We start from the raw sequence: 13,054 nt of genomic DNA on the forward strand, positions 1-13,054 counted from the left end.
TTTTAACTCGCGAGAGGTTTCTCCACGGTGATATATTTACACACTTTTTTATTATTTAAAAAAAAAAAATGTAGTATCAGAGGGAGAGAGAAGGGTGATTCTGAGTATTTTAGAGTATTTTGTGTGCAGAAAACTATCCAGAATGGATACGAATGGGGCCAGAGGTCAAAGGAGAATAAGCAGACTGGTTCAGAATTATAGAAAAGGCAACAGTAACACAAATAACCACTTGTTACAACCAACGTGCTCTCTGAACACACACCAGGTGCCACATCTGACGCTTTTTATTAGGTGTACCCAATAAAGTGACCAGTGAACGTAGCACAGACTGATAAACCACCATCTTTTTTGGTCATGTTGTTTTTTATTAACAGCTGTTAAATGTTGTATTTACCTCTGTCAGTGCTCAAGGTCACTCTAGGTCTTTTCTTTCTTTCTCTCTCTGCCTGGGAGTTATTTTTGCCTCTCGATCTCTCCCCGCTTGTCTGTCACCGCTGATGCGTGTTTGTCACATGACGCCTCGCTTTTGTATCCAGTGTGATAAAGCTGCACACACCAGCAAGAGCGGCACAACAAAAGGAAGGATGCAAATCTCTACAAAGGGCATTTTCTATTTTCTTTTATAAAGAAAATGGCCTGTAGCAGAGCTGCACTCGAGAACCATGTAGTAATTCTTTCCAGAATAGTAAATTATTCATTTGGGTAAACAGGGATTTAATCGCCTCCCCGTGTGCAAAGACCTGACATTTGATGTTAAATTATAGCAATAAAACTCTGGGCAACACTACAGTGCATCTCACTGCCAAGCTGGCATAGACTGTGGGATCTGTTCGATTAAAATGTGGACTAAATAGAGGTAAGCCAACGTGGACGTACTGACCTCACAAGTGAGGAGCATACAGTACGGGATTTTATTTAATCTTCTTAAAGGTGTATTTTGAAGTGTGTGATGTGTGACTGTTTTGAACATTGTCAACACCGGCTTTGCAGAGGCTGCCACTGTCTCCTAGAACGAGCGTGGGACGTGGAGCCAGTGGGGGAAAAACAAGGATTTTTGCAACTTAACAAAAGGCTCCAATAATTAAATCGACACCTGCTCAACGGTAACAATATCTTAAGAATACGTTTGCCACTTTTTCCCGTCATTAACTCTTAGAACACAGAGCATTTCGGCGGCTTTTGTTCCATTATTATGTTAAAATGTACAGTAAATACAGAGGCTATTAGAATATAGAATAAATAAAAATAATATAATATATTTTTATTTTTTTCATTTTCACCAACTATACAAACGCACCTGAGCAAAACGAACTCAAATGTTTAAAATTTGATTGAATTTGCGAAATTTGGAAACACGAGGGAATGTACAGTAGCCTAAAAAGCATGGTGTGCTAAAAAGCAAATGCTGTAATGGTCATTTTAAAACATAAACATAACCTTAAGTACAGCGTGGAAAATAAAACCCATGGGCAAGAATGTCGGCCGAGCTCCGGTCCTGTATCTGACATCAGGCAATTCCATCATTCAACACTGTGCAACCAAAACAAAGCCATTTTGGCAGGAAGCCGCGCTGACATTTATAACCGCAGCATATACCAGGCAGTGTGCCAGGCAACTTGTCTCTTCTCCGCCTGTATTTATAAAAAAAATGAAGATGGTGGACAGCTGTTTTGCGGCAGAATACTGAAACAGCCGCACCAAAGATCCCGAGAGACGGCAGAGTTGGATCATTGCCATAGAAATTGCTCAAAGTGAGTGTAGAAGATGGAGCAGTGGGAGCCCACAGGCAACAGATTCCACTTTTATAATAATCACTTCATTTCAGGTGCAGAATCCAGTGTCTGCTGATGTCTTGTTTTATTTTGCATGCTTTTATAGCAATGTACTTTATAAGCGTTCTCCAGAGTAGTATTATAGGGAAAGTTTATCAGAAAGTAGAACTTGTCGGGATACTGCAGGTCTGCAATAATGTCCGCTCCACCTGTTTCCATTGTGGTGAAAAGCACCCGGGGGCATTATCAGGGTCAGAAATATTCTGCCTGTCATCTTCTGCAGTATACTGCTCCATTGCCATGGATCAAAAGTGGGCTGTGAAATCTGACAGCTGAAAAACTGGCACTAGCACTTTTCTTTGTTAACATTACATTACGATACAATACAATACAATATGTTACGTTACGATACGATACGATACAATATGTTACGATAAGATACGATACAATATGTTATGATACGATAATATACAATATGTTACGATACGATACGATACGATACGATACAATATGATACAATACGATACGATACAATATGTTACGATACGATATGATACAATACGATACGATACAATATGTTACGATACAATACAATACGATATGATAAAATACAATACTATACGATACGATATGATACGATATGATACAATACCATACGATACAATACGATACAATATGTTACGATAAGATACGATACAATATGTTACGATAAGATACGATACAATACGATACGATACGATACGATACGATACAATACAATATGATACGATACGATAAGATACAAACTTTACTATCAGTTTTCTCTTGAAATTAATTTTGCAGTTAATAGGATGCTCCGTTAGAAACTACTAATACAAAATAAAACATTCCGATTTCCTGCCACTATGGCATTGTAAACAAACTGAATCATGTAAAATGTGGCATTCTCAGGTCGTTTTCATTCCTAATAGTCTTCGTTAGACTCGGTACAATTGGGGACTCGGTTCAATTGGGGGTTGCAACATACAGCCGGTCCGACTTTGCTTTTTTAGTGAAACAAACTGACCCTTGTCCTATTGAACCTATCGAATAACCTATTCCCCTCCTCGCCTGAGGCGGCGCTGCATCAAGAATTGCTGAAGGAGATGACAAGACCATAATGAACAGGAAAACTGTCTCATCTGTTGGTTAATGCAGGACAACTTCTGTTTCCTCCACATAAGAGCAAAACATGGAGCTGCATCAAATCCTATGGTTTTATGTGAACATACGACACACAACCGAGACCTACGTTTTAAGGTGGACCAGAGTTCACGTCTTTGGTGCGGATCAGAGTTCGGTTGCGCGTTCACACCTCCCCAAACGAACCGGACTTTCCAAGCACTAGGATTAGGACTAGGATTGGATTTAGAAGCTGTGAATGCAGCCTCAGTGAAGTCAGAGAAAAAAGAAAACTATTCCTTTCCGTGTAAGCTTATGATGTTGACTGTGAAACATGCCCAGCGTGTAGTAACTCACCGCATGCAAAGAAAGGATCAATCCCTTTCATTTTTGCAAAACCAACATCACCTTTGTTTGACAGCGCTGACATTTGGATCCAGCTGAATCGAGGTTAGATTGATTTGGGCCATGACTTGGCAAACACAGTCCAAGGTAAGAGGGGAGTAGATGCAGGAGACCTTTTTTTTTTTGGTCAATAATGAAGGAGTAACGCAGAGCAGGACTGTGCTGAGGAGTGAGGAGTGATGGATTGAGTTTCTCGGTCCTGCAGAGTGACAGCGCAGAGACAGTGTGTTACCCGTCTGTCAGCCTCACTCTCTCCTTGGCTTCTTACTCCCTGCCACTGCATCAGCCTGCACATTGTGAAGGAATATTGATACAATATAAATGACAGAAGATTTCAGCTCCACTTCCATCGCCTCTTCAAACTGCTGCCATCTCACAGAGGCTGCGACGGTCACAGCGGCAGCGCGGCAGGCTGAAGTGCGGCTGAACAATATGAATATTTTATTTCTCATCAATCTCATTCTCTTCAAACAGAAGAGCTCCATCGACTACAAAAGGTGCTTTACACCCTGGTTCCAGTTTATGCTATTAACACCACTTCTGCTCTGCTTTCTACTCCCGAGAACAAGTTATTAGGTGCTTCTCATGAACATGTAAAAGAGGTGTCGCGAAAAATCTTCTCAAAATGGAATCAAAAACAAAATTCAGTCGTTTGTTCAGCCTTTATTTAAGAGATAAAGGGATTTTTTTTGCTGACAGAAAAAGAATGTGATGGCTGCAACAGACTCTCACAAAAAAAGTTTTGCCACAGACATGAAGTGGTTATAAAAGTAAAGCTGTGCTGGAAGGTTCCACAGTTAGCAGGTTAACTGGTTACTGGTGAGGGTATGGAAACTGAAGCATCAACCAATCATCACAACATACATTATCTCAAAGCTCTGTACATAGACAACATCATTGAGAACTTTTAACAGGAAGACAGAATCTCGGACAGAACCAGACTCAAAGATGTGCAGCATCTGCCTAGACAGGTTGGGGTGAAAGGAAAAATGGGGGAGTAGATACAGAAAAAACAAGTATCAAGTTATATGAGATGTTAGGTCCACTAGTCCCCACTCAGTTCCTCTAAATTACTTCGTGAGACCAAAAGAGGAAAATCGTACGAACATTTTTAAGTACAGATTTCATTCTTCACAAATGTCCATTAAGCTTAACATTAAACAGCTGTTTTATTGTGACAATGATGTGCTTTTAGGCAGAATTTCTTTTAGACAAGTATGAGACTCAAAGACAAAACTCCCAGACTGTATATTGAGTTACATTTTAGCTCCAGCTACCACAATAATGAGTAATAAAAATCCTATAGTCCAGGGGCCACTTTCGTGCACATGGTGAGATGAGATGTCTGATACCGAGAACAACGTACAAGTACAATGACTGCAAGCAAGCATTTGTAAAGGTGATTTAATAGCGATTAAATCCTCTTATATGCGTTTTCCCCAAGTGTTATACTACTCCTTTAATCTAGACTTTGAAACCTACAGTTTCCTTGTAATGATGTTGTTTTACAATGATGTACAAAAGCGGAATGAGCCATTCTGTTCTATGCGAGAACTCATATCGTCTCTGAAGTGTTGCAGTGGAAAAAATCCTTGAAAATGAAACTGCAAGTAAAAAAAAAAGAAAAGTCAGAGCTTTTGCAGAGGTACAGTCCACTTGGGAATCTTTTGGTTTTTGTTTTTTTTAGAAAAGGCTTGTGTTACCTGTGGAATTATACATGACTAAAAAAAAGGGACAAGGGCCTCTTGTGAGATGCTGTGGCCGTTACCTTGGTATGTTCTTCTCGTCTCCAGTGGCCACTTCCAGCCCAGTTGAAGCACCGTTCAGTGCACAGTTCGGGAAACTGGGCCTCATACACTCGCTTCTAAAAATAGTAGCTTTATTTTATTTCACTTGAAAAGTGGTTTACACGCGACAGACACACACACACACACACACACACACACACACACACGAATGACTAGTGACTTGTAAAGCAGTTGTAAATACACCAGACTCCTCTGTTAAATATTGAGATTTTAGACATTTCCCTGGTAATTGTTGGAGATTAACCCACATATTTAGGATTCTTATGTCTTTTTAACTCATCTACAGTTCGGCATTGTTCGGCTTGATTCTTGTGACTCTTCCTGTGAAAGCACTAGCATTGTATCGCTAGTGGAAACGCAAAATAACCGTACCGTGCCGGGGCAGGGCGGGGCGAGGCGAGGCGAAGCAGCTAGTAGTGATAAATGCTTCTTGGCCCCGCCCACCCCTGTGCTGCTGCTGCATACACACAAAAGCTCCCGTCGGTCGGGTCTAAAAATATATTACCTTGTTTGCAGATGATCATAAAAATCATCATTGTTTGCAGAATAAGAAGAATAACAACAAAAGTTACGCAGTGTATCTTTATGGCTAACCTTTCATGAGCAGCTGTGTTGTTGTTGTTTTAACTGCAATTAGATTTAGGATTGTCAACAATTATCAGTCAGTTGTTCTCCTGGAGTTTTTACCCGCCCGCTCCCGCTAACAATATATCCTTTTTAACTGCACAGTAATCGGCCTAAACACAGTGTTTATTGTTGTGTAATGAGCTGTGACTCATTGTGAGGGAAAAACAAGAATAGGAAGCGCCTCAGTCACTTTTCATTCACAGTGTGTCGCAGGCGCTCACAGTTCTGTGCTATTTAGATCAAACCTTCAGTCGATTGTCAGTGTCTTTTGTCCGTCTTCCATCGGTTTGTCCTCCATGTGACACTGTGTGTCTCTTGTCTAGCATTTTTAAACAAACATTAATAACTTCAAGTCTTTGTATATACAGCGGTATTATTCCTTATCTGTCAGAGTCTATTGAGGGAAGTCGCCGCAAACTAAATGCCTTTTTTGACAGCGGAATTGATTTTTTTTGTCCACATCAGTGTTTACGTTACGATGACAGTGCACTTTTTGTTATGAGACAGTGACTGACCTGCTGTGGCAGTAGTTCTCCTCAAAAGTACCCCAAGCGGAGGCAGCTGATAATAATGTCCCAAAGCGATTATTGAAAAAGAAAGAAAAAATAACTTATTTCATGTTTGACATCCCACAGTACTCACACCCTGTCCTTTCTACCTCCCCTTTCCTCCTCACTTCCAGATAGATAGATAGATAGATAGATAGATAGATAGATAGATAGATAGATAGATTATCCCTGACATCTAAAACAATCTATTTGTTTTTTTAAATGAGTTTGTTTTAAATTTAAAAATCAAATAGCCAACAGACTAAAGACATAACATAAATAATAATAAATAACCCTTATATAAAATAAACCCAATTAAAGACTAGAGGTTTGATTCGCTGATGGACCAAAGACAACGATTTATTATGAATGGAAATGCAAACGTTCAAAATTGCCAGCAGAGAAAACATTAAATACACTTAATTTTAACCATTTAAAAGGATTATGTGTGCAATCAATTTACAAAGACGAAAACAAATACTTTGTTTGGGACACAAACATTGAAAGAAAGAAAGAAAAAATAAAGAAAACAGCATGAATTCTGAGATTAAAGTCAAAATTCTGAGATTAAAATTCAGACTTTTTTCTTAGAATTCATTCTGGAATAGTAATAGGAATAATAATATATACTGTACATAATAACTTAAAAGCAGCTACAGCTTCATGACTGCACTCAGCTGACAAGTGTGTTTCAGTCGGTTCATCAGTAAATGCGAGACGAATGGAGTGGAGCAGCAAACTGAGATTGTTCAGGTGCTAAGAGATTCCTCAGTGTGTCAGAAGTCTCATTATCCCTCTGCACCAACCCGGCCATGAGATAAGAGGCAGACAGGGAGTTAACTTCATACAGTATATGCTTCAGTAGACTCATATACTCTCTCTGCTGTAGGCTGCAGGAAACACAACGTTCACATGAAACACACTTTTTGTTCTGTTTCTTTTTTCTTTTTTGTTTAGTTGTTGGAATATGAAAAGCCTGTTAGCTGTAGTAGACATGTAGAGGACAAAGTGTGTCTACACTGAGAGGAAAATATAATATACATGTTTTACAATTTAACAGCATTTAACAAATGATAGTTGTGTCCAGTATTGGCTATTCATCCCCAAATCACCTATTTGTGAATCTTTTTACTTTTGGAATATTATGAGAATAAGTTGTAATATTAGGTGAGTGAAGTTGTAATATTTAAAAAAAATCATAATATTTTGAGAAGAAGTCAAATTTACAAGAATAAAGTCATAATATTATGAGAATAAAGTTGTAATATTATGAGAATAAAGTCGAAACATTATGAGAATAAAGTTGAAATATTATGAGAATAAAGTTGAAATATTATGAGAATAAAGTTGTAATATTAGGAGAATAAAGATGAAATATTATGAGAATAAAGATGAAATATTATGAGAATAAAGTTGAAATATTATGAGAATAAAGTCGTAATATTATGAGAATAAAGTCGAAACATTATGAGAATAAAGTTGAAATATTATGAGAATAAAGTCGTAGTATTAGGAGAATAAAGTTGAAATATTATGAGAATAAAGTCGAAACATTATGAGAAAAAAGTTGAAATATTATGAGAATAAAGTCGAAATGTTATGAGAATAAAGTCATCATATTATCAGAATAAAGTCATCATATTATGAGAATAAAGTCGTAATATTAGAAATGTTATTACAACTTTATTCTCGAAAGTTTATGAATTTCTTCTCATAATATTATGACTTAATGTTTTCTTCAGTTTGGCCCTAATACTGCGTTTAAATGAAAGTGCTATCAAAATAAATGATTTACTATGATTTGAATTCCGTGCTTACTTCCAGGCAGGTGCACATTACATAACAGTGACACTTTATCGTCATGGTTACGATGGAGGATAAAACAGCTGCTGCTGGGAGAGTTTTTGCAGAGTTGTGAAATGTAGAATTATAAACCAGCTGTGCTCCCGGTAATCTGTCACACTTATTGATCTGTTAGCTAATCTGGCCTGCCTGCGCTGCATTTCATCATTTCTCCTCAATCTGAAGCAACATGCACCGGCATCAACAGAAGCCGCTGGTGTTTTCAGTTTCAGTGCCTGTCAGGCCTGTTGTTGTGTCAGGAATTCATTCTACCTATTGAGAGTGAACGTCTTCAGTCAGTTCATACATGTGCAGAGTTTTCCTTTGTGTGACTGCAGGTTCCTAAGTGACTTTCCTCTCATCGTTCTTTATTCGGAAAAAGCAGGTGACCTTCAGCCTTCTTAAGTTATCTTCATTTTTTATATAAAAAGAAATATCTCTCATTGAGTTTTTCAGCTCCAGTTGAACAATTTAACTAATGCTTCTCTACAGACGTTCTCCATCCATTATGGTGTGTGTAGTCAAGGGCAGGATATATGCACCATTGTGGTTTTCCTGCTGCTGGAGCTCGTCTTCTTCAAGGTTTCACAGTGTGTGCGTGCAGAGATGCTTTGCTGCATTACTTGCTTGTGACAAGTGGTTATTTGAGTTACTGTTGTCTTTTTAATCATCTCCAACAAGTCCGGTCATTCTTCACTAATGGCACTTTCACATTATACGGTTACTGCTTACTTGACTCGACACGGTTTAGTATCAGCTTTGTTGTTTTCCATTACTGGAAAACTGCCGTGACGTCTATACACAACACAGACACACAAACTAGTGAGTTATTTTCAGTGATACTACATCATTTAAAATCAGTTAATTAAATAGATGAGTTCAGTACTTCCTGCATGACCGGAGCACAGACTCCGTCTGACGCAGTCACTGAACTGAAAAATGGCTTTATCACAATACACCAGTATTTAGTATCTTAGAAATTAACTTGCTAAATGTTAGATTAACGCATGTTTTCAGGGTTTTTAACTTTTAATTTGCTTATATGGTCATCCTGGGTTGTGTGTTTATAGGTCAAAAATGCATTGTTTTCGTCTTCTTATGTGTTGTTGAGTCAAAGTTGGGATTCATTTTATATCGCATTTTTAGTCGTGATATAAAGTAGCAATAATTTTGCAGAAATCACCAATTTCTCTTTTTGTTCATTAAAAAACGAGCCAAGTGAGCTTTGAACGGTGACATATTTCACAAATTCAATAAGATTTAAAACATTTTGAGTAGTTTTTTGCTCAGTTGTGTTATAACCTCTGTATTTACTGTACGTTTAAACATAGTAATGGAAAAAAGCTTATTTTAGTGGAAGTTCAAAGCTTATTTCAGAGTCAACAAAGACCTAATTTAACCTAATTATTTGGCCCAAGACTCACTGAAAATGCAGTGAGCAATTTAAAAAAATAAATGTGAGATATTTCAGTGCGACACATACATAGAGCACCTGTGTAATTACTCACACTTGGTTACCGATCACTGTCTGTAATAAAGAAGAAACCCCGGTGGAACATGAAAGAGAAGAAGCTAAAACTGTGCTCAATCCAAAGAACAAACAAACCCTCCACCCTTAAGGCTTCTCAGTGAGTTTTGCTACTTTATTTTGGCAGCCCTATCTCCCTCTCTTTGCCAGTTTTCCTTTCTTTTTCATCATTCGCTCTGTATTTACATCTTGAGAGGCAGCGAGCTCCGGGGAGGCAGAATTATTTCTTCCGACCTTAAATTAAACACGCGTTGTGTCAAGGTCAGCTCCTCAGGATGAGTCTTATAATGATGAAAAAGTTTGTCTGGACTTCTGACGGTGCTGTGTGATTTATTTTCTCCTCTTTTTTGCATGTGTAACTAGTTGCAACACACTGCTTTTGTAATGTGGAGAAATAGGAGAGAAGATGAAGGAGGGAACGGATGAGGTGGAAGACCTTTTCTCGTCCTGGCTTTAGTTGCTGATATCACGTTATTTGGATATGTGAGATACTTTCTGTGTGTTTCAGGTTCTCCGGTTTTCTCCCACGTGTCCAAAAACATGCAGAGGTTCAATGGTCACTCTAGGTTTCCCATAGGTGTGAGTGTATTTGTCTCTGTATGTGATTGACTGGCAACCCGTTTGGTTTGGCACCAGCGACCCTCATGTGGAGGATGAAAGGTCATGATGAAGTGGTGAAGTCAAATTGATGTGGAAATTTCTTCATTGTACCATTTTTTTATTTTATTTTTTTATAAATATTTAAAGCTATTTTAAAGCTTTACAGCTTTTGCGCTCTAACCATTTTGCCAATCCCCTAGAAATTTGTAGAAAATTGCAAAACATTTTTTTTATTTTGTGCACAAATTGAAAAACAGCATGTTTGGCTGATTACTGAGTTTTATAGGCGCTATTTGGACAATATACGAGTAGGTTTATAGCCAGTTTATCCTTCTTTTAGTCTGTGTGTCGCTCACAAAATAGGGGACGATTGATTTCCATCCATTCCAACTATCAGCACCTTACCCAAAATGTTATTATTTGCTATATTTGTAAAAAACCCTATTATAACCCCAACTAGAGCAGGGCAATATGGCCAGAAAGAAAATCAAATCAGTTTCAAATCAGTCTGTAGATAGTGAAATATTGAGTTTTGCTGCTGATTGAAAGTTGAACTAAATACTTTATTGTGGTTAAATACAAACTACACTCTGCTGAGTGTAAAATAAATGAAAATAAATTGAAATATAAATTTACAAATACAAAAAATAATATTTAATTTACTGTGCAGGTTACGTAAGGCGACGACAAACAGTGACGTCCCAATAAGATCAGAGACCCGTGTGATGGCCTGTTGGCGATGAACCCACTTGCACAGCGTTCGTACATATTTAATGCTTCCACTTACATTTTAATGGGCACATACAACTTTTTTTCGCATTTCATTGACACAGTTGCCCAACCAGCGGTCATGAGATGCACAGACAGACCCACACACACAGTAGCTGCTGATGGACTGCAGTGTGCAGTGTGCAGTGGCCCCCAGCAGCTGAGAGAAGGCCTTGATCAAGTGGAGCATTTCCCCTGAGAGTCAGCACCACAGTCAAGTCAGTCAGTCTGTCTGTCTGCATTAATTATTAATCACAGAATTACACTGGATCAGAGGGCGACTCGTCGTGATAGAATATGCAATCGTCTGCATAATGTACTGCAGGTGAGTTTCTGCAGTTATTATTATTATCATAAAATGAAGCAGCATCAGGGGGCAGTGTCTGTCTTTCTGTGTTTACCCAGAGAAACACAAAACATACAAGCATCTGCACAACATCTATCTTTTAATGGTCTTATTATGCACGTTTATTCTTCACAACCGCCCAGTGAAGCATTTTGACCTCAAGCACCTGAGCAACGTGCCAGGATTATGTCAGACATATGCCCTCCGGAATAATCTCTGTCTCGGTGCCATTCGTTGAGCGGAATCATCGTCACTCATTCATTAATCGTACCTTCGATTTCCCACTTTGCAAAACTGGCTTGTTGTGCCGCTGCCAACCCAGAAGTAATGGCCACTTACGCGAGCATTGCGTCACGTTAAGTCGAATATGATGCATATTAATCAAAGCGCTACTGTGAGGTGTGACAGTGTGTGTGTGTGTCAGGATCATTTCCATTCTGGAGAGATGCGAGGCCTCGTCCAGAATCCAGAGAGAGAGAGAGAGAGAAGGAGCGATAACTAATGCAGCCGGGCTCAGCTTCACCTTTGATGTTTGTACTAGAAATCCATGTTCAGAGTCTATCTGTCCTTGAAATGAACACAATCCCCGGAGAGGGAGATATATTCTAATCCCAGAGCCAAAACCCCGTAGAAGAAAGTTGACTTTGTATCGATTTGAATTCCGACTCACTGCGGGAGTCTTCTTCTGAGCGTCGCTACCATAAACATCACATGGCTCCATGTCACACTGATGCAAATATGGCCTAGATTCAGATCTGCATCTGGAAGTACTTTTCATGTGCGCTGCTGCCTATACATAAAAGGTTAAACCAGCCGCTAATCTCGGTGATTTTAAGCATACATCTATGCAGTTTAAACTCATGAAAGGTCAGCAGGCAATATTTGCCATTCCAGGTTTCAAACTGTGTTTTAAAATGGGCCGAATATAACATTTAAGTTGCAGATCTATGCTCGTATTAGTGGCTGCATGGACGCCAGCTAATATTTGGGATTAACTATTGATTATATATATAATAATACTTCCCATAACAGTAAAAAAAAAAGTATAAGGCATTTTTTTGTAACCATTACAATCCCATCATCAATGACATCTTCAAGGCTGCACTCGATTCAACCGTTTTGCTACCGGGCTCTTGTTCCCTCATCCATCAAAAGGCAGCGTATCGCCTCTGGACAGGTTGGTGTGTTTGGTGAAGTGATTCATCCCGTGGTACCAAGCATCAAAACCAATTGCAGTATTCAATACCGCTCTTTTTTTTTTTTTCCTGTGTGCTGTCTATATTACGGCGGTAGTACAGTGTGAATACCAAAATCAGGCTGGCACATCGGCTTGTTTAAGGTATCGAGCATGTGCTGCCTGCTTATTGAGAATCAGATATTGGCCAGACAGCCTTCTGCCTCACAGATGTAGTGAGGAATTGATTAGTACACTAGATCTTTATTTGTTTACTTCTGTAGCAGCCGGAATATGGGTACTACAAATTCTTGTGCGTAATTGCAAACTTGGTTTTCCGAATATTTTCTTCGTTTCTTTGCTCCACATAACAAAGAAATCATTACAAGTAAATCGTTTTGGTTTGTGGACAAAACAAGACATTTGAGAACAGTCAGTTCCGAGTTTGACAAACACTGATCAACATTTTCTGACATACGATCTGGGTATGATCTGC

At 38.7% G+C, this 13,054-nt stretch overlaps 1 protein-coding gene across 16 annotated transcripts in view; it reads left to right on the forward strand.

The window, feature by feature from the left end:
• Nucleotides 1-13,054, forward strand: part of arvcfb (ARVCF delta catenin family member b) — a 206,474-nt gene that overhangs the window by 69,242 nt on the left and 124,178 nt on the right. The window lies entirely within an intron of this gene.

Source organism: Solea solea, chromosome 8, assembly GCF_958295425.1.
Source record: "Solea solea chromosome 8, fSolSol10.1, whole genome shotgun sequence".
Lineage (NCBI taxonomy): Eukaryota > Metazoa > Chordata > Actinopteri > Pleuronectiformes > Soleidae > Solea > Solea solea.